The 22,607-nt window shown below is 43.8% G+C and overlaps 1 protein-coding gene across 1 annotated transcript in view; it reads left to right on the top strand.

Moving 5' to 3' along the window:
- Positions 1 to 8,271: 8,271 nt before the first annotated feature.
- Positions 8,272 to 22,607, top strand: part of GCNT1 (glucosaminyl (N-acetyl) transferase 1) — a 39,389-nt gene continuing 25,053 nt past the window's right edge. Inside the window, exon 1 of the mRNA XM_032290680.1 lies at positions 8,272 to 8,408. The gene's annotated coding sequence lies outside the window, so the exon portion shown is untranslated. The remainder of the gene's footprint in view (positions 8,409 to 22,607) is intronic.

Here is a 22,607-nt window from a genome sequence, read left to right as displayed (position 1 = left end):
GATGTGCATTTGTATATTTGTATGAGTCATGATTTTATCTTTTTCTGAAAATTATTTTTTAACAACCCTTACATTGTTTCCAATGTTTTGATTCAGAAATCCTTATGTACCTGTGAAATTGCTTACATAGGATAAATTCCTAGATGAATAATTGTTAACAAGTTTTCACATTGTCCAAGTGCCTTCTAGAAAGTCTGTAAAAGTCTCTACAGCAGAGAGCAGCATAGGAGTCGGTATTCCTACACTTTCATCTATATTGTGTTTATCAATCTTTTTCAACTTTGCCAATCAGGTAGGTAAAAAGGGATTTGTAGTTTTAATTTGATTTCTTCAATTTCTATTGAAATTGAGCATCTTTTCATGTGGACTTCTTCTTTAATGAAGTATCTGATCATGCCCTTTGCTCATTTTTCACCTGGTGCATATTTTTATGTAAAAAACCCTTTATTTGAAAAATTAATTTTGCTTACATACTATTGCATATATTTTCTAGTTTGTTTGACCATTTTTTTTTCTTTTTTGAGACAGAGTCTCACTCTGTCACCCAGGCTAGAGTGCAGTGGTACGATCTCGGCTCACTGCAACTTCTGCCTCCCAGGTTCAAGCCATCCTCCTGCCTCAACCTTCCGATTAACTGGGACTACAGGTGCCCACCACCACGCCTGGTTAATTTTTGTCTTTTCACCATATTGGCCAGGCTGGTCTCGAACTCCTGACCTTGTGATCCCCCACTTCAGCCTCCCAAAGTGTGGGGATTACAGGCGTGAGCCACCACACACGGCCAGTTTGTTTGACTTTTAACTTGTTTATGATATATTTCGTTATGCATACATCTAACACTTTAATGTATTACGTTAACTCTATCAAACTTTTTTGTGTGTGATTTTAGCTTTGTTGCTATTCTGAGAAATACTGCCTGCTCTTAAAAGAAATCAACCTGTTTCTTTTTAGAACCATTAAAGAACTTACATGTATGGGTTTTAGAAACCTAGCTCAGGCTTTACGCTACAATCCAATTTGCTTTCTCCATCTTCATGCTTTGCAAGGGGTACGTTACTCTTTCATGACTTCCTCGTGTTCCTTTCAATGTGATTTTATTAAATTTCTAAAACAATGCAAAACTAATTTTTGTAGCATTTGTCAAAATAAACAAATCTGGATTTAGGGAAGAGGAGACTTTATTCAAAAGGATTATTGCACGAAGAGGACGGGGCTGTGACGAAAGGATAAGGAGAGCTCTTTAGCCGGCGCGATGTTTTAGGAAATCAAGGCTCTGGCAAAGGTCGACACTGTTGACCTCCCGCTTTGTTGATGATAAATGAGTGTTATTCACCGCTGGGCAATTCAGACACAATCCTAAGCCTCCGGCCTGGGTTGAGTCAGGGACTAAGAAACAGTCTCCTGGGGACTCTGGTGTTGTTTCTATAAAACCAGCTGAAGCGTCTGCTGAGAGGTGGTGGCAAAAATCAGTTGTTTAAGAGTCAGGTATCTTAAATGAGAAACATCTACCATTAAAAAGAGAAATAGTAATAAAAGGTTTAATACTCAAGGTCAAAGAAATATTAATCTTGGTATCTACAAGCCAAGGAGAGAGGCCTCAGAAAAAACCCAACTCTGCTGACACTTGATTTTGGACTTCCAGCCTCCAGAATTGTGAGAAAACAACAATCCGTTGTTTAAGCCCACCCAGTCTATGGTACTCTGTTATGGCAGACCTAGCAAAGTAATAGACCTACAGAGAAAACTATGATGTAGACCATTAGCTGTCTGTCATATATCAGCATTGTAGCAAACTAGTCAAGCTTACAGTTATATATCTCATGACTTTTTTATAGCCATAAACTTCCTTATAGTACAACTTTTCTTTTTTCTTTTGTTGTGAGATGGAGTCTCACTCTGTCACCCAGGCTAGAGTGCAATGGTGCCATCTCGGCTCACTGCAACCTCTGCCTCCCAGGTTCAAGTAATTCTCCTGCCTCAGCTTCCCAAGTAGCTGGGACTACAGAACACACCCGACTAATGTGTATAGTTTTAGTAGAGACGGGGTTTCAACATGTTGGTCAGGCTGGTCTTGAACTCCTGACTTCAGGTGATCCAAGCACCTCTGCCTCCCAAAGTGCTGGGATTACAGGTGTGAGCCCCACACCTGGCCAGTACAACTTTTCAATGTGGCAAGAAGGAACACATTGTTAGCAGACCAAAATATATTTAGCCTCACTGTACTTAAAAAGCTTACATGCACTTTAAATTATGCTCCACTATTCTTACTTAGAAATAATCTAGGTACTTGTATGAGTCCATTCTTGCCTTGCTATGAAGAACTACCTGAGACCGGGTAATTTATAAAGAAAAGAGGTTTAATTGGCTCACAGTTCTGTATGCTGCACAGGAAGCATGGCTTGGAGAGGCCTCAGGAAACTTACAATCATGGCAGAAGTTGAAGGGGAAGCAGGTGTGTCTTACATGGCTGGAGCAGGGGGAGGAGAGGCAGGGTGGAGGTGTCACACTTTTAAACAACCAGATCTCGTGAAACTCTATGACAAGACAGAACCAGGGGGATGGTGCTAAACCATTAGAAACTGTCTCCATGATTCAGTCACGCCTCATCAGGCCCCACCTCCAACACTGGGGACTACAATATGCTATGAGATTTGGGCAGGGGTACCGATCAAAACCACATCACCCCCCAAGTGGGAAAGACTTCCTACCCAGCTAGTTTTCCCTTCAGCCAGACCAGCTCTGCCCTACTTAATCCTCAATCTAAGGAGCTTTACCTCCCTGCCAGCCCACAGAATCATTTAAACAAGCCAATCACATCTTCCCATGGAACAAAGGGTCACCCGACGCTTGTGCCATTGCTACAAAGTCTGCCTCACACAGCCCCTGCTGGTTCAGTCTGCTCTCAAATGCAATTCCCATGTGGCTCTGCATGACATGCAATATCCTCCTCACCCCTCGCCTGTGAGTATATAACTGAAAAACTGTAGCCAATCTCATCTGTCCAGTATTGGGTGTCTGTCATCTCTTCAGCCATCTCATAGTATTTAGCGTAGGAGATCCCTCCTTCACCAATGGTGTGAAGAGAAGGTGGTCAGAACAGAAGGGAGGCCTAAATCTTGAGTGACCTTGAGTTGAGGAGCTGGAGTGGGTAGGAAAAGGTCTATAGAAATGGGTAGAGGGGTAAAGGAGGTAGGCTAAAGAATTGAAGGTGACAAAAGAGAAGGTTTATTTTTCTTTTGTTTTGTTTTTTAAATAGAAATGGGGTGTCACCATGTTGGCCAGGCTGGTCTTGAACTCCTGACCTCACGTGATCCAATCATCTCTGCCTCCCAAAGTGCTGGGATTACAGGCGTGAACCACTGCACCCAGTCAAGAGAAGGTTTAAAGTGGTAAAGGGAGGAATGAGGATCATGGGAAGAGAGAAGTCTTAGATGAGCTGGTTTAAGGAGATCTCATGTTTCCCAAAGAGGCCTTTGAGGTTCTATGTTACCTTTAGTAAATGTTGCCAATTTTGAAGCTGTGAAACTGAATTAGTGCCATAATGGCATGTACTCAGTGGGGGAAGAGGAGGGCATCTGATAGAGCAAAAGTTATCCATGGCATTAGTGGATAGTCAGCCCAAAGAAAAAACTTTAAAGGAGCCAAGAAAAAGTCCCATTTGATTAATTCCTTTGAACAATCCCCAGGTCAAGGAGCTGAGAAAAAACACAAGTCTCACGGAGGGCCAAAGCATTTCTTGGCACAAAACAATCAAAGTAACTCCTTACTGTTCTTCAACAGACAAGATGCCCAGAGCACTGGTTCAAGACTTGAATTCACCAAAGAGTTCTCAAGTCCCCAACATGGCGCCTTTACCTGGGTGGGGCTGGTGGAGGTCCCGAGGTGAGTTCCAATCTTGGGTCACAGCACCAAGAACTGTCAAATAAAAACCAAATCCAGACCTAGGTAAGGAGAAACTTTATTTAAAAGGATTATTGCAATAGGAGAAGAGAATGTTGCAATAGGGGAGGGACGGCATTCTAACAGAATGCTTCAACTATAAGATCTGCAAGCTTTTGAAAGGTCAGGCAGAAAAAGGCTTTTCTTTTACTGAGAGTAGTAAACAATGTTAAAAAGAACCAGTAACGGAGTGGGATGAGCAGGTGGCATGATGAAGCAATTGATCAGGACAGTTTCTTTGTGGTCAGCTGGGAAGGGGCTTCTTGGGAGGGGATGTAATATGGTTTGGCTGTGTTCCCACTCAAACCCCACCCAAATCTCATCTTGAATTGCAATCCCCATAATCCCCATGTGGCAAGGGAGAGGCTCGGTGGAGGTGATTGGATCACGGGGGCGGTTTCCTCCATATTGTTTTCATGATAGTGAGTGCGTTCTCAAGAGATCTGATGGTTTTATAAAGCTGTTTTCCCTGCTCTTGCTTGTTCTCTCTTACCTGCCACCATGTATGATGTACCTCTTCCCCTTCTGCCATGATTGCAAGTTTCCTGAGGCCCCCCCAAGTCATGCAAAACTGTGAGTCAATTAAACCTCTTTTCTTTCTAAGTTACCCAGTTTCATGTATGTCTTTATAACAATGTGAAAGCAGACTAATACAGGATGTTAAGGGGCTTATTCCAAATTCCAGTGCTGGTTTAGGCTGAGAATAGATTAAAGGGCAAAGACCTGGGAGAAGGAGAAAAGCCTGAGTGAAATCTGATCAAATAAGGGATTTACCCAGGCTGATCAGTCGGGGCAGGTGGTTCAGCCAACCAGTTATGAGATAAGAATGGAAATGTGGAGGGCATGTCTATGGCCTTCTCACAGGGGTGAAAGGATGTTATCCATGATGCTTACCTAAGTCATTTGGGGAAAGGTGATTCTGTGTAGTTAGTGGTTTCTCAGAAAATAAAGTGGGGAAGGGGATCGTCACTGTTCGCCAATAACACAAAGTATAGGTCAATTGACACCATCTTCTTATTTTTTAAAAAAAATTCTTATTTATTTATTTATTTATTTATTTATTTTCAAGATGGAGCCTCGCTCTGTTGCCCAGGCTGGAGTGCAGTGGCACGGTCTTAGTTCAATGCAACTTCTGCCTCCCAGATTCAAGCGATTCTGGTGCGTCAGCCTCTCCAGTAGCTAGGATTACAGGTGTTCGCCACCGTGCCTGGTTAATTTTTGTATTTTTAGTAGAGACGGAGTTTCACCATATTGGCCAGGCTGGTCTCAAACTCCTGACCTCAAGTGATCCGCCTGCCTCAGCCTCCCAAAGTGTTGGGATTACAGGCATGAGCCACCACGCCCAGCCTCTGTTCTGTTATTTGATTGTACTTGTAACTACAGTTTTATGACATTTTAACAATGTATTGCTATTGTATTAATCATTACTATGACAGCTGTGTTCATCAGACACTTTCCCACCTCTATAATATTAGGAGAGTTGGATGCTTGTGATCATGAGTTTGCTCTTTGTGCTGGTTATTACAGTATGTCTTGGAGTTCAAGCTCATGCTTCCATCCTCTGCTCTGCGAGCCAGGGCTGGGGCTTAGCAAATCACATTTCCTGTAAGGTTTTACCTATAAGGGGCGTTTGAGAATAGGGACTTGCGACTTCATAGCTGCTTACTGTTCCTGTCCATGCTACCAAGCAGTGGCTCTTCTTTCTGGCTGTTGCAGCAGCTGGTTCCCGTTTCTTAGTGTTTTTTGTTTTATTTTGTTTTAAATCCATCCTCTCTCATTCGGCCTCAATGTTTACCTTCAGAGATAAGAGCACCAGTAGGGTACTACCTGATCCTTTTGAGGTCTGACTCCAGCCAACCAGCAGCCCTCTCTGGGCTCTTAGGTTCTGATAACCCCACCACTTCCCCTCTCCTGGCTCTGTGCGTGGCAGCTGCTTCCTGCAGTTACTCTCTGTTACTGCAGTGGTTTTGCCTTGCCAGTCTTCATGACCTGTTTCAGTAATCCCTTAAATTCTCTGTAAAAAGAATTGCTGTAATTTCTGTTTTCTGACTGGGCCCTGACTGACACACCTCTAAGCCTTCCAGAAATACCTTCTAAACTACTTGTATAGATTTATGGGTATATGTTATTGCAGGAATTAAAAATAAGTGGCTGGGCAAGGTGGCTCACACCAGTAATCCCAGCACTTTGGGGGACTGAGGTGGGTGGATCGCTTAGCCTGGGAGTTCAAAACCAGCCTGGGCAACATGGTGAAACCCATGTCTACACAACATACAAAAATATCAGCCGGGCATGGTTGCACACACCTGTAGTCCCAGCTACTTGGGATGCTGAGATGGGAGAATCACCTAAGCAGGGGGAAGTTGAGGCTGCAGTGAGTTGTGATTATGCCACTGCCACTGTGCTCCAGCCTGAGTAACCGAGTGAGACCCTGTCAGACACACACACAAAATGGATTACACTTACGGTATACAGGCAGTATCCAACTGACAAACAAGATGTATTCTAAAAGTTAATTCATAAATCTATTGCTTAGCCACCACCCCTGGCTGATTTATCTATTTTTATTTTGTAGAGGTGAAGTCTGGCCCAGCTGCCCAGGCTAATCTCAAACTCCCAGGCTCAAGTGATCCTCACACCTCAGCTTCCTAAAAGTGTTGGAATTACAGGTGTCAGCCACTGCAGCCGGCCAGCTATACTTTATTCTTAATTATTTAATTAATTAATTTAAAAAAGCCTCGCTTTGTCACCCAGGCCAGAATGCAGTGGCATGATCTCAGCTCACTGCAACGTCCACCTCCCAGGTTCAAGTGATTTTCATGCCTCAGCCTCCCAAGTAGCTGGGATTACAGGCACACGCCACCGTGGCTGGCGAATTTTTGCGTTTTTAATAGAGATGGCGTTTCGTTATGTTGGCCAGGCTGGTCTTGAACTCCTGACCTCAGGTGATCCGCCCACTTAGGCCTCCCAAAGTGCTGGAATTACAGGCATGAGCCACTGTGCCCGGCCCCAGCTATACTTTAAACTTATGTTTAGCAATTAATATGTCAGTATTTTCACTTATAAAGGACTCAGACATTTAATGAATATCTATTACTTAATTTATTATGTTTGAGATTTCAAGTTACCAAAAAAGATTTTTAAAACTATTTTAAGTAAATTTTATAAAACATAACTATTTTTTAAAAGTTCATTTATAAACTTTTATTCCATTTACATTACCTAATTCACTCACTCTTAACAATTATGCTTGACTTGCTCATGAAAATTTCATGAGACATTAAACAGAGCTAAGCCATTGACCGCGTTCAGGAGTTTTCCCGAAATCATTTCCTCTCCCCTAAATTGTTCCTCCCCAGTGAAGAGGGAACACAAGCTCCTAAAATCTCAGTTTTTGCTGGGGGAGGCAGAGGGAATGTTAATTTTTCTTTCCTGCAATACCCCCCGCACGAAATCTGCGTACTTTTTCTCTTGTTAATCCACCTGCTGCCAATTTATTTCATAGACTTAGTTATCCAATCCTCAGAGAGTAGCGGGCAAGTCTTTCTTCCCCTACACCCTCATCTTACGTTAATTTTTGTTTTCACATCAGGCAAGTATCAAAAGTATCGCAGTCTAATGGCCTCCGAGTTAGAATTTTTTAAAACAACATAGAAACAAGACCTTCTGCTTTCTCGGAGCTAAAAATCCAGTGGAAGAAGACACAGACACAATATTCCTCTTTTTACAAAGAGAACTCTGTCAAACACAAGCTCTGTGCTATAAAGGTGGAAAAGCTTTTTTCCTACTTTCCACAGCACTGTGGATTGTTCCAGTCTAATTTGATATTAATTTTTATGTGGAAATGCACATTAATGTAATGAGTTCTTGTTTTTTGTGTTTTGTTTGCTTTTTGTTTTTTTCTTTTGTAATGAGTTCTTAAATGCTAAATTTAGGAAGCAAGGCTCCTTAGGGGAAAAAAAAAAACCCACCTACATGGTCATGTCTAAACTTTGCATATCAAGACCTTGGAATGTAATTATATTGTTGTTTAGAACATATTTTCATGTTTAAAATCAGAAAAGGCAGCATTTCTCGAGTTTCCTGCTTTCCAGGAAGGGGGGCATAAAATGTTTAACAAGACCCTGCTCACATTCATAGGGCAAAGAATCAGAGCACAGTGAGGAGGAGGAGCGAGGAAGCACCGGGACCGCAGAGCTCCTTCCAGCCCACAGCAGTGCCCAGAGGGCGCCCTCGCCTCGAGGTGGGAGCCGCGAGTCCCGGCGAGTCTCCAGCCCTGCACCAGCGCAGGTGGGCTAGGGACTGCTGGGCGGGGCCTAGAAAGGCGGGGCCTCTGGGGGCGGGCCCCGCGGGTGCCTGGGCTGCAGGCGCAGCTTCCCAGCGCCTAAAGCGCCGCGCTGGGCTGGAGCCTGCCGGACGAGGAGCGGCGGAGCATCTTCCTGCGCCTCCGGGCCAGACGCCCACTCCAGGTAACCGACTCCCCCTCGCGCTCCCCTGCCCGGCCGCCCCGCGGTGGGGAGGGCTGGGAAGGATGGGTGGGAGGGAGCCGGCTCTCAGCCAGGGCCCCGTGACCCGGGGCAGGCTGGGCTCCCCCGCGGGGGTGGAAGCAGAGCGGGTGCGCCCGGTGACGGGATGGAGCGGCGCGTCCTACTTCCACTCTCATTTTCCGTCCGCTCAGTGGGGCTGGCACGCCGGTGCCCCATGTCCCCTGAAAGTCACTTTCTGGCCTTTTGCCCCTGGTCCTTGTAGCTTGGACGTCGAAGGGGTTGGCTGCGGGCGTGGACAAGTAGGGAACGAACAGACTCGCTGCCATCCCTTGGGTGCCAGGGGATCACTTCACTGAATCCTAACCCCAGTCCGGCTAAGATGCATTATCACCCCTACGTTACTTATAAAGAGTCCAACGCTAGGATAGCAAATGACGCGCCCTGGAGCAAACTACTCCTAATAGAAAGAGACATTAGTTGAGGTGCTCCGAAGCCTCTCTCCCTTCCTGCTCCCCCGCTTTCCTTCTCGCGGCAGTCTAGGAAACTCGCGCGCAGGGCGCAGGGTCTGTTACGAAAAAAGTGATTCGTCTAAACGCATTTCCCTCCTAGGTTTCTTTTCTCTTCCCCCCTTTCCCCCTCATCTTTTTCTTAAATATCTCAGGCAGATTCCTCCAAGTTTTGGTTATTAGGTTTTGAAATGGAAGAAGCCCTTGCTTACCGCTCCTTTTCTCCTGGTAGCGCTTTCTGCGCAGCGCAGGCACCCTCGCCTGTCACGCCTCCCTCCCCTCTTCCACTCTCCCAGCGTGGATGAGGGCGCCTGCAGATCCCGGCTTGGGCACGGGTTGCCCAGGCCGAGGTAGGTTCTGTAGGCACCTGGCATTCTGTAGATGCATATAAACGTTGCCCTGTACACCCTTTACCTTGTTGTTTCTTTCTGCAGAAAAGACAGTAGTCTTTTTACACATGATGGGGCAAGAGGCCAATTGGGAGGATATACGGTGTTCAAAGAAAGCCATGGTGCCTTGAAATGAGAATGCGGACACAGCTTTTTGTGGGCTGAATTTGATGAGTGGGAGGTGAGAGACGTGGTCTGGAACTTGTCTCTTAGTCTGGCTGTGGGCCCCCTTTCCAGAGCTGTTCTCAAAGGCCGGTTTGTTTTATGGAGGGGAGGAGGAGGGGTTAATAGCTTTTAAAGATCAGTGTAAATTACCTGCTAGGAGCTTAGGCAATTCCAGGCAGGCCCCCCTGCTGGAGGCTTTAGTAGCAGATTTCAGTGCTGGCTGGGAGGAAAACTCAGACTGTGTAGATATCTTGTTTTTCTTAAAGGCATTTTCTCAGGCCTTTAAAATGGTAGTTTTGGGAAACTGATTTCTTAGAAATGGCAAACTCGTTTATTTTAAAATACGTTATACCAAACTCTGAATTTACTTTTGAAAAGTGTTTTATTGGTCGAGAGGTTGATGCTGTTTCCATTTTCTGATGAGGGTTTGAGGGTCACTGTCACCTCCTCTGCACATCCTTCAACTTGGCCCTGTAAAGGGCGTCCTTAGCCTTGACCCCAAGTTTGTACTAGATTCTATCCTTAATTAATTATAGTTCATTCTGGATTAATGATAGCAGTGCTTCCACTCACTTTTTAAGGAGTTAGGACTTTTCCATTTGTAGTTGAATTGCTTCACAGTAAGAAAAATGTTTTTCTCTAAAACTGGGATCACAAAATCAACTTTATCCACAATGACTAAACAGGTAATGCGCAAGAGTGCTTGGTTGGGCCCAGGTGACTGCAGAAGAAACCTGCTAAGTCTGGGTGGATATTGACCATTCCCACCCAGTATCGATGCAGGAATTCCCAAGCAGCCATGCAGTGTAGACAATTCTTCTTCCTTTTTTTTTTTTTTTTTTTAAGAGTAGCTGAGATCTTTTACTTAAAAAAAAATAAAATAAAATAAAAATAAAGCCTGATTTTAAATATTGGCTCAGATTTTTTCCCTTTTAAAACACAGAGAGGGCCAGGTGTGGTGGCTCATGCCTGAAATCCTAGTACTTTTGGAGGTCGAGGAGGGTGAATCACGAGGTCAGGAGTTCAAGACCAGTCTAGCCAAGATGGTGAAACCCTGTCTCTACTGCAAATACAAAAATTAGCCGGGTGTGGTGGCGGGTGCCTGTAATCCCAGCTACTCTCGAGGCTGAGGCAGAGAATTGCTTGAACCAGGAGGTGGAGGTTGTAGTGAGCCGAGATTGCACCACTGCACTCTAGCCTGGGTGACAGAATGAGACTCCATCTCAAAAACACGCACACACACACAAAGAGGCTGGGCATGGTGGCTTACACCTGTAATCCCAACATTTGGGAGGCTGAGGTAGGGGGATCACTTGAGGTCCCGAGTTTGAGACCAGCCTGATCAACATGGCAAAACCCCATCTCTACCAAAAAAAAAAAAAAAGAAAAAAAAATATACAAAAATTAACCAGGTGTGGTCGTGGGTACCTGTAACCCCAGCTACTCAGGAGGTTGAGGCAGGAGAATCGCTTGAACCCAGGAGGCGGAGGTTGGGATGGGCGGGAATCATGCCGCTGCACTCCAGCCTGGACTACAGAGTGAAATTCCATCTCAAAAAAAAAAAAGAAAAAACCCAAAGAATAAATCAAGTTTGTTTCATGCATCATCTGTTTGCAAATCTCTACCTTAAAAACTGCTAATGTGCATGGTGATTATATTCTCTAAGGAACAGAAAATTCTGAATTGTCATGTAGCTATTGTACATTTTTCATGAAGTGGTACAAGAGAAATTACTATCGGAAATGATCTCTTCTGTCAAATTCTGTTTTCTATGAAGCGTGTGGTATTTCAGCTATATTTTTTTTTAATGGAGCCAATCAAGGAGGACTCTTTTCATTATTTTTATTATTTATTCTAATGAGAAATATATTCGTGGTTTCAGGTCAGTATGTCAAATGTCTAACTCCCCGTCTCAAAAAGGGAGTTCCCAAATGACTCTTCATACAACCAGATGTGTAACTTGTGGAGACTGTCTGTTTTCTTGGCTTGGTCACTGGACTTGTGGCTTAATACTGTCATGCTTTCTATCTGAGGCAATTGCCATGTATGTTTCAACCAGCTTTTCTCAATTTTGGCACTTTTGACATTTTTGGCCGGATAATTTTTGTTGAGTGGGCTGCCCTGTGCATTGCAGGATGTTTAGCAGCCTCTCTGGCCTCTACCTACTAAATGCCAGCGCACCCTCCCTGCTGTTAAACGACCCAAATGTCTCCAGACCTCCAGACTTAGGCAAATGTTCGCTGGGGAACAAAGTCATCTTTGGTTGAGGAACAAAATGAGCCTATATTTAAGATGGTCTAAACATTTATGAGCTATACTGCAAGCTAAGCAGTTAACTTCATGATTAGAGAAGCTATTTGTAAATTTAAACATCTGACATTTCGAAACATCTATAAAGATAGCTAAACCAGTGTTCTTTGTGAATGGCCAGTGTGTCCTGCCAGTTTCATTTCTTTTTTTTTTTTTTTTCCTATTTTGAGAAGCATGCCCTGCCAGTTTCTGTCTCCAAAGAAATTTCAAGTATTCAGTCCATTTGTTAAATTTCATAAAGTGTAACATGTTAGAAATGAAAAAGAAATTCTACAGTAGTTTTGAGTAGAACTTAGTTTTAAGAAAAATTAACCTCTTTTTAGCTAACAGCAATAAAATGAAGACTGCTGTGTATTTCTGTAGTCTGAAAAATCTCGACTTTCTCAAAGGGAGCGCTACATGATATATTATGTAACTGATATCAGAGGAAAACATGTTCTGGAAATGTAAACCTCCTTATTAGGACTTATATATGCTCAGGGAGGTTGAAAACAGCCTTGATTATGAGGATGCCTCCTTAGCTGGGGATTAGCTATCCACTGGTCCCTTCCAGAAATCAAACTAATTTGTAAAACTCAAGACTGGCTACATAATTTGTGGGGCCCCTTGTTAAAAAAATTAAGAATGTGAACGTGGCGAGCACAGACCATTAAGCCAAGCACAGGGCCCACTGTGACTACACTGGTTTCCCACCCATGAGCTGGCCCTGGAAAAACTCTTTATTCATAGCTAAGAGTAGGGTTGTGACCATAAATGCAAGTCTAAAACATGAAATGTTACTTCTGCCACTAGGCCTGGAGTTTCTGCTTCCTTGATTGTACTTCTGTTTCCAATGAGGAGTCTGCATGTATTTTGTCATCAATGTAATAAAGTTACTAAGAAATCCTCCCATAACTGATTTTTCTTTTGCTAAATTAGTAGCCCAATTTTTGTTCATTAGGGTCGTGGGTACTGGAGCAACCTGTTTATTCAGGCATTCATTGAACTGCTATTTACTGAGCATCTGTTAGATGTCTGGCATCTTTCACTCCAGGGCCACAGCTGTGAACAAGATGGAGGGTCCCTGCCTTGATGAGCCGTCTAATCTGGTGGTTAGATGGAGACGAACACCTAGTCACACAGGCTCAGACTATCACAATCCTGAGTGGTACTTAGGAAAGCACAGGGTATTAGGGGGCATGTCACCTTGAGACCTAACCTGGTTTAGGGGAGAGAGACTGTTAAGGGAAGTTCTGCTTAAAAAACAGTATTTAAAATAAGACCTGGAGGCAGGTGCTGAGGCTCACACCTGTAATCCTAGCACTTTGGGAGGCTGAGATGGGAGGATTCCTAGAGGCCAGGAGTTTGAGACCAGCCGGGTCAACGTAGTGAGACCCCCCCAACCCCCGGTCAACGTAGCAAGACCCCATCTCTTTTTCTGTATGTGTGTAAAAACATTTTTTAAAAATAGGCTGGGTGTGGTGGCTCACGCCTGTAATCCCAGCACTTTGGGAGGCAGAAATGGCCATATCACAAGGTCAGGAGTTGGAGATCAGCCTGCCCAATATAGTGAAACCCTGTCTCTACTAAAAATACAAAAAAATTAGCCGGGCAAGGTGGCACATACCTGTAATCCCAGCTACTCGGGAGGCTGAGGCAAGAGAATTGCTTGAACCCGGGAAGCAGAGGTTGCAGTGAGCCGAGATCATGCCACTGTTCTACAGCCTGGGTGACAGAGCAAGACTTTGTCTCAATAAATAAATAAATAAAGGCTAAAAGGTTAGTAGGAGTTAGTGAAGTGCATTAGCGGATAAACTTACAGGCTGAAAGAGTTGAGATCAAGAGGAAAATATGTCTGGGGATGAGGCCTCTTGGGTCATTTTTAGGATTTTGGAATTTAAACATAGTGGAAACCCACTTTTTGTTTATTTATTTGTTTGTGTTTTTCAGACAGGGTCCCATTCTGTTGCCCAGGTTGGAATGCAGTGGCAGGATCTTGGCTCACTGCAGCCTCCACCTCCTAGGCTCAGGTGATCCTCCCACCTCAGTCTCTCGAATAGCTGGGACTACAGGCACACGCCACCATGCCCAGCTAATTTTTGTATTTTTAGTGGAGATCGGGCTTTGCCATGTTACCCAGGCTGGTCTCAAACTCCTGGGGTCAAGTAATCTGCCTACCTTGGCCTCCCAGAGTGCTGGGATTGCAGGTGTGAGCCACCACCCCTGCCCTCTAAAGGGTTTTTGATTTGAGGTTAGTTGGTTTGTAGAAGACGGTGTCTCGCTTTCTTGTCCAGGTTGGAGTGCAGTGGCTATTCACAGGTGTGATCTTAGCACACTTCAGTTGAACTCCTGGGCTCAAGTGATCCTCCCCCTTGAGCCTCTCAAGTAGTTGAGACTACAGGCAAGGGCTACCGTATTCAACTAGAAGTAGTTTTATTTTAAACCCAACAAGTCCTGACTCCTTTCTGTTTTGTCTAAATTCTACTTAAAAATTGAATATACTTCTTTAGTTCATTGCTCTACTCCCACATTTTCTCAAAGGCAGAGACTCAGCCAGGTAGCACTTCCCACATTCTTCCCAGAAATGTCCTGAGGCAGATTCCTGATACAGTGAAATATTCTCTCAATTTTCTGTTAGGGCATGCAGTAGTGTTGCCCACGGTCCTCCAGTTCATAACCCACATGCCTTTTTCTCCAGTTTCCAGTGAGATTTTTCTGTTTTTAAGACAGTCTTGTTATGTTGCTTGGGCTGGAGTGCAGTGGCTATTCACAAGAGCAATTATAGCACACTGCCATCAAACTCCTGGGCTCAAGTAATCCTCCTTCCTCAGCCTCCCTCATAGCTCTGACTACAGGAAGGCACCGCTGTGCCTGACTCTGATTTGAGGGTGTTTTTGTTTTTGTTTTTGTTTTGAGATGGAGTCTTGCACTGTTACCTAGACTGGAAGAGCAATGGCTTGATCTCGGCTCACTGCAACCTCCACTTCCCGGGTTCAGGTGATTCTCCTGCCTCAGCCTCCCGAGTAACTGGAATTAAAGACACACATCACCACACCCAGCTAATTTTTGTATTTTTAGTAGAAATGGGGTTTCACCATATTGGCCAGGCTGGCCTTGAACTCCTGACTTCAAGTGATCTTCTTGCCTCAGCCTCCCAAAGTCCTGGGATTACAGCATGAGCCACCGCACCTGCCTGATTTGAGTTTGTGAAATGATCGCTGTTGCTGTGTAGAGAACAGTTTAGAGAGGTATGTCCTGCTGGCACGTATGGTGTCTTTGTGCAAGCCCAAAAAAGGCTTCTATTCTGTGTGGACCAATTACAAAAAAATGAACCATGGTGTTGCAGCTGGACCAGGTCGAAAGGCTGCAGCCCCCTCAGCCAGACCTGTGCAGTAACAGCCTGCACAGTCATGTGGCCACACTGAGGAGGAAGAGGGTGGATGTGAACAAGCAGTGCTTTTGCAGGCACCCAGGGATGGTGTAGCAGCGCTGGGTGAAGCTTAATGACAGAGAGGGATTGAGATTGAGTGAGATTGGATTTGTAGTTAAAATCAGTAAGAAGGTGGTAATTATTTGGATATGGTTGATGGAGAGGGAGGTGATAAGGATGACTTGGAAGTTTCTGGCATAAACAACTGAGTAGGCTGGGATGGTGGAACCATTATGGTGATTGAGAACACCGGAGGAGGAGTGGTTTGGCACGAGGTGTGGGAGGGAAGATAATACCGTTTTGGATGTGTTTTGCTTGTGAGACATCCAAGTAAAGAGGAGGAGTAGACAGTTGCTACTCATGAAAGAGTGCAGGGGTAGAAATACATGTTTAGGAGCGTTGCGTGTAAGTAATTCCTGCATAAAAAGCAGTCATCCAAGAAGGCGTAGAATGAGAACAGGAAGGGCTGGACCCACAGAGTTTCATTATTGTACTTGGTAGAGGAAGAGCAGCCTGTTAAGAGTATTGAGAAGTGTGATATTCGTGCAGGGCAGGGAGTAATGGGGGGTCTGTAATGTTATGTTTTGTTTTGCTATGTTTCAGATTGAGATGTGAGAAATTTAAACATGCTCTAATGATACTAAGATTTTTTTTTTTCAGGATCTCTACTGCCCAGGCTGGAGTGCAGTGGCACAATCTTAGCTTACTGCAACCTCCACCCACTGGGGCTCAAGTGATCCGCCCACCTCAGTCTTCCAGTAGCACCAAGAGTGCACACTATGCCTGGCTAATTTTTCTATTTTTTTTTTTTTCTAGAGACGGGTCTCGCCATCTGTGTTGTCCAGGCTGGTCTCAAAACTCCTGAGCTGAAGCAATCTGCCCACCTTGGCTTCCCAAATTGTGGGATTTTGGGACTAGAATTGTAAGGACTTTTTTTTCTGAAGGAAGTGGCAAAACCATTGGCTGAGTTTGGGGTGTGTTTGTGTGTGCAGTCAGATATTTCTCCAACCAGCATTTAGTAAGCATTTTCTAGTGCTAAGAGCTTTGCGTTTGGCTCCCTGGAAAGTATTATGAATGATGTTGATTGCCTTGAAGCTTGGTCCTATACACCTGAAATAGCCTTGCACCACTTTTTCTACAAATTGCTTCCTACCTTTGACCTTACCTGCTTGGTAACTAAAGAGAGTAAATGCTCAGCTGATCTTCTGATGGGCATCAAAGCCACTAGGGGTGAGGGTCCTGGAGGGGTAGGACCTTTTCAAGCCCCTTCCACCCCATGCAGGTTCATGTCCCATGTCATGGTTCTCAGCGTTGGCTATACATTAGGAACACCCACGGAGCTTTTTGAAAAAATCTGACACCTGGGTCAATCTCTATATCAATTCCATCAAATCTCTGGTAGGGGGACTCAGTTATTGGTACTTTTTGAAAGCTCCCTGATGGTTCCAGTATACAAACCAGATTGACAGTTGCTCGCCTGTTGAGTGGCCCTGAATCCAGTTAAAGCCACTGCACTGTGTTGAGTAAACTCCAGCCCCTGCTGCCTGGAGTTTACTGTATTTGTCAGTTGTCAGAAAATAAGGCTGAGATCAATTGTGTAGAATAGAAAACAAGATTGAGATCATGTTCGTATCTGGAGCAGGAAGCAAATGACAGTTCTTTGGGAGTGTTGAAAAGAAGTGTAAGAACTTCTGTTTATAATTATATAAGCATGTAAGGTCAAGAGTGCCGGTGGTCCCTCCTTCAGCTTTTTGTTTGTTTTTTTGAGACAGTCTTGCTCTGTCACCCAGGTTGGAGTGCAGGGGCGCGATCTCGGCTCACTGCAACCTCTGCCTCCTGGGTTCAAGCAATTCTGCCTCCAGGGTTCAAGCGATCCTCCTGAGTAGCTGGGCATATAGGCACCCCACTACCACCACGCCCAGCTTATTTTTGTATTTTTAGTAGAGATGGGGTTTTGCCATGTTGGCCAGGCTGGTCTGGAACTCCTGACCTTAGGTCATCTGCCCTCCGGATCTCCCATAGTGCTGTGATTACAGGGGTGAGCCATTGCACCTGGCCCCTCCTTCAGTCCTGTGTCCTGTGTGGTGAGTGTGGTTTCTAAGGTGAAGGAGGAGGTGGGGATTCCTTGCCTAGCTGGAGCCTGCTTACCTAGCCGTCAAGCATACTCTGAGATGTTTCAAGTTAGGAGCTACAGGGTGTCATCAAGTTGTTCAACTTTAGAAACACAAAGGCTTTAAATAAGAGCATCTCTCAACCTAGACTTGTCTCTGAGTGGGCGATTGATGTACTGAGATATTGCATTTCTCTCAGCCCTCTCTCTTCAGCCAAGAGAGCTGAAGCTGAAGTTCAATGGTTACATTTTGGAATACATGTCATGGCATGAGCAAGAATCGCTGCTTTAGACTGTAGAAGCTTTGTCATCCTTTGCCATGTCCCGAGGAGGGAGCAGGACCATCTTTTGCACTCATCAGAGCTTTCCTGGTTCTCTTGTTGCGAGATACATAAGAGTGGTTGAGTTTACAGGTGTCTGCATCTTTCTTTAGCAAAAAGACAGAGTTTCAAATATGTTGCCCCTGTCCAATTTTACTGTGCCTATCACTAGTCAGATATTTTGAGGAGAAGGGAAAAATCCAAGATAAATGTGAGAGTCTTACAGTGAATTATTTTTCAAAGAAATTTCTGCTACTGAGGGGCATTTGGGAAGTGGCTGGGTGGAGATGTTTTCATTGTAATGTGAATATATTACCAAAAAATAGTGTACATTTGTGACTTTATCAAATCTCTCAAAGAAAAAAAAACTGGGAAACAAATTGTCTAACTACTTTTAGTGAAAAGTATCAGTGAGTTTTTAATCTATTTGTTAACTTTATGGGGCACCTGCAGACTCTTTTGATTAGTCTTTGCAATTGATTGAAACCCACCAGCTGAATTTCACCAAAAAACTATGATTGGTGGATAGAGGAAACTAAGTATCAAGATGTAGGTAGCAGAACCAAGAGTACATTACTGTAATTGAAGTCATAGGTTTGATTATATCTTCCATGTTTTTCTATGATACATGTAATTTATTAGTACATATAATTTTTAAATAAACATATGAAGGGCACTCAGGATCTATACTAAGAAATTTTGCATGCTTGTCGTTAGAAACATTGACTCAAAGTCCTGTGTGTGTGTGTGTGTATGAGTTTGACTCTAAGTCAAATGTAAATGTAACTGTATAGATATGCCATTGTATAATGTAAATGAAATATATACATGTATTTATGTATAAATAAGGCAATCTGAGAAATTGCTTGCTGGTAAACTTTAAAATAGCCTCTGTCTCAAACCCCTCCAGTATACCCAGTGGAAAAGAAAGTTAACTGCTGGATTAAAAATAAGTGCTCAGCCTGGGCATGGTAGCTCACACCTGTAATTTCAGCAGTTTGGGAGGCTGAGGCAGGCAGAATACTTGAGTCCGGGAGTTCAAGACCAGCCTGGGCAGCATGGTAAAACCCCATCTCATCAAAAAAATACAAAAATTAGCTGGGTGTGGTGGTGTGCGTTTTTAGTCCCACCTACTCAGGAGGCTGAGGTGGGAGGATTGCTTGAGCCCAGGAGTTGAGGCTGTAGCGAACCATCATTGGGCCGCTGCACTCAAGCCTGGGTGACACAGCAATACCTGTCTCAAAAAAAAAAAAAAAAGTGCTCACACTAAAGAGTGATAAATACACTGTGTCGATGTCTTGTTTCTCTTGAAATGTGTACATTTTGTCATTCTGTAATGTATCCATATATCAAAACCACATTATACCCCATAAGTAAATATAATTTGTCACTTAAACATTAAAAAAGTTTTTTTTTTTTTTAAAGAACCCACTTAAATGTAGAACTTGCAGAAGGCTTCTGGTTAGTGCCCTGCTCTTGGGCAGGTAAATACTTTGAGTTATTTAAACACTGGTGATGTGGTTTTTTATTCTTGCGTCCACTAGCCACCTCAGTACTGTCATCTTCAAAGTTTTCTTGTGAACTAGGCTAAGCCAGTTTGGTTCTTTTTGGTGAACAGAGATTGGTGAGGGCTGCATTTCTCCTATGGACAGCTGTACTAGCAGGTGAAGGTTAAAAAGCAAGTTTCAAATAAACTCTGACCCATTTGGGGGCTCTGACCGCACCTCCCACGAAAGCTCACTCAGGACACACAGGTCAGCATTCCAGCAGCAGGATTCATCTGTCTGTCGAGTTGGAGTCAGGTAATCAAGAATTTCCTGAAATCAGCAGCTGGACCCAGGAGTGCGCTTAGGACAACATCCCAGGCTTTGGGGCCAGCCAGGCTTGTTTGTCCTCTTCGTGTAACGCAGGACTTGCTTCTGAAATATCCCCAATCCATTCAGGTGGACTCCCTTACCCCATCTCATCTGTTGTCTACACATTTCTCACATCTGTTAATGCTACCAGCACAGTCCCTCCATTCACCTAGGAGGATGTGGTTCTCATGCTACTTACACTAATTAACAAAACCTCTGGTTTGCAGTTAAAAAGCCTGAGGCACATGCTGTATCTGCTGCTGGAGTATGGCCATCCTTGGAACGCTCCTGCCTGGGGCGCTTAACTTCCACCAACCCCAGGGTATAGATAAAAACCCATGTGTGTATGTCTCACTGCTATGCAGAAGTGTTTTTCAAGCCAATAACAGACAACCCACCAATTTTGTTGATTACTTCTGTCAGAAAACATATGATGGCTATAAAAATACAGGATTTAAAAAAATGTATAAGTGGAAATTATTACCTTTAACATAAACGTTTTCCAAAGACATTTCTGACTATTTTGAGGCATGTCCTCTGGGCTGTATTCTCCCATTAGGAAAGAGACCAGTTTTTGATGGTAGATGTGCTTTTGCAGCATGTCAGAAGTCAGCGTTATGAGACAGACTGGTCATGCTCAGTAGTACTATTTTGGGTCAAAATGAGATGTAAATTTATTTATTTATTTATTTATTTAAGACCAGGTCTCATTTGTTGCCCAGGCTGGAGTGTAGTGGTACAATCATGGCTCACTGCAACCTTTACCCAAGGCTTAACTGATCCTCCCTCATCAGCCTCCCGTAAATTTTTTTAAAAAAATAGACTAGGGGCTGGACATAGTGGCTCATGCCTGTAATGAAATCATTGCCACTACACTTTGGTAGGCGGCGGCTGGTGGATCACTTGAGGTCAGGAGTTCGAGACTAGCCTGGCCAACATGATGAAACCCCATCTCTGCTAAAAATAAAAAAATAAAAATGAATTAGCCAGGCATGGTGGTGTTCGCCTGTAATCCCAGATACTCAGGAGGCTGAGATGGGAGAATCGCTTGAACTCTGGAGGTGGAGGATGCAGTGAGTCAAGATTGCACCTCTGTACTCCAGCCTGGGTGACAGAGCAAGACTTTGTCTCAAAGAAAAAAAGGAAATGAAAAAGAGAATGTGTGACTGACACTGACCACAAAAAAAATGTCAGCTGTCTCTTTTGGGGTTCTGTGGGAGGCCTTTCCTCCCAAAAAAAAGTAGAATTGAGTGAAGGAAATGTAGTATCGTGTGAAAAGACACATACCAGTGAGGGTGAAGCGGTAGGTTCTGGTTAAAGTCAGCTTTTTACTAGCTCTTGACCTTAGAAAAGCCACTTATGGCCGCGCACGGTGGCTCACACCTGTAATCCTAGCACTTTGGGAGGCTGAGGTGGGTGGATCACCTGAGGTCAGGAGTTCAAAACCAGCCTGGCCATCATGGTGAAACCCCATCTTTATATTAAAAAAAGAAAAGCCACTTATTCCCCAGGCCTCAGATTTTGTGTGAGTTACAGAGGAGGGTGGAAGTTGGGGCTAGATTGACTTCTTTGTTACGGACTTGTAACATGCTCTTCTTAGAAGTTTTCTTTGTCATGTAAATTTGAGAAATGCTGAATACCGTGCCTCTGTCTTTAAATATTTACAGTAGCCATGACTGTCTTAAGGGGTAAGAGATAAGGAGCCAAACCAGCAGTAGAGAATCTTGTCTTTTTTTTCTTTTTTTCTTTTTTTTTTTTTTTTTTGAGACCGGGTCTCACTCTGTCGCCCAGGCTGGAATGCAGTGGCGTGATGTCAGCTCACTGCAACCTCTGCCTCCCAGAGCAATTCTTCTGCCTAATCCTCTGGAGTAGCTGGGATTACAGACATGAGCCACCATGCCTGGCTAATTTTCGTATTTTTAGTAGAGACGGGGTTTCGCTGGGTTGGCCAGGGTGGTCTCAAACACCTGACCTCAGGTGATTTGCCCACCTCAGCCTCCTAAAGTGCTGGGATGACAAGTGTGAGCCACGGCGCCTGGCCACACTTGTCTTTCTTTGTGTCTTTGTTTCTTGTAATTTATTGGACCACAGACTCCACCCCATCCTGAAGACCTAGTAATTGCTCTCAGAGCTGCTATTTCCAGCAACTCTAGATGCTTCCTAAGGTTTCTTTCAGCTCTACAATAGACGCATTGTTCTAAAAATGGTTTTAACTATATTGACCAAGCCTATAATTTCCCCTAGAAACCTCAGCAAATAACCATTATGTGAATTCCTGGAGAGCAGTGAGTATGTATTATTTATGTTTGTATTTTTCTCCCCAGAGCCTCGCAATCTATTTTGTATAATAGATTCTCAGTATGGAATGGAGTTGAGTATATTCAATTATTTGTTAGTAAGCTTGAAATATGGATTCTCATGTTTGAAGTCTAAAAAAGTTACCTTTAGATATGAGCTAAAGATTTGAATAAAGGTCAGAAAGGGGAAATAATAATAATACATTGCCGATATTAAGGGCTTATTATTTGTCAAATACAGTATAAACATCTTACAAGTTAGCTCACTCTTTATACAAACTCTAAGGTATATATGATCATTTCCCCATTGAAATTGTTTAAAGTTAATTAATTTTTAAAAAAACCAGTGAAGACACTGAAGCTAGGAGAAGTTAAGAATTTGTTGAAGTTTGAGTTGGAGAATGATGATTCCCAGGTCTCTTGCTGGGGCAGTCTGTCTGGAGAGCTGAAATCATTGCCACTATACTCTTCCGTGTCTCAGATGTGAAGAAACCTAAGAGAAAATATTCAGGACTGGGCACAGTGGCTCACACCTATCATCCCAGCACTTTGGGAGGCCAAGGTAGATCATTTGAGCCCGGGAGTTCAAGACTGGCCTGGGCAACAGTGCAAGACCCTGCCTCTACAAAAAAAATGCAAAAATTAGCCAGGCATGGTGGCATGTGGCTGTAGTCCCAGCTACTCAGGAGGCCAAGGTAGGAGGATTGCTTTGAACCTGGGAAATCGAGGCTGTGGTAAGCTCTGGTTACACCACTGCACTCTAGCCTGGATAACAGAATGATACCCTGTCTCAAAAAAAAAAAAAAAAAAAAAAAAAAA

Source organism: Sapajus apella, unplaced genomic scaffold (assembly GCF_009761245.1).
Source record: "Sapajus apella isolate SASKATOON/1434 unplaced genomic scaffold, GSC_monkey_1.0 scaffold24, whole genome shotgun sequence".
NCBI lineage: Eukaryota > Metazoa > Chordata > Mammalia > Primates > Cebidae > Sapajus > Sapajus apella.
This window is presented reverse-complemented; position numbering and strand designations above follow the sequence as displayed.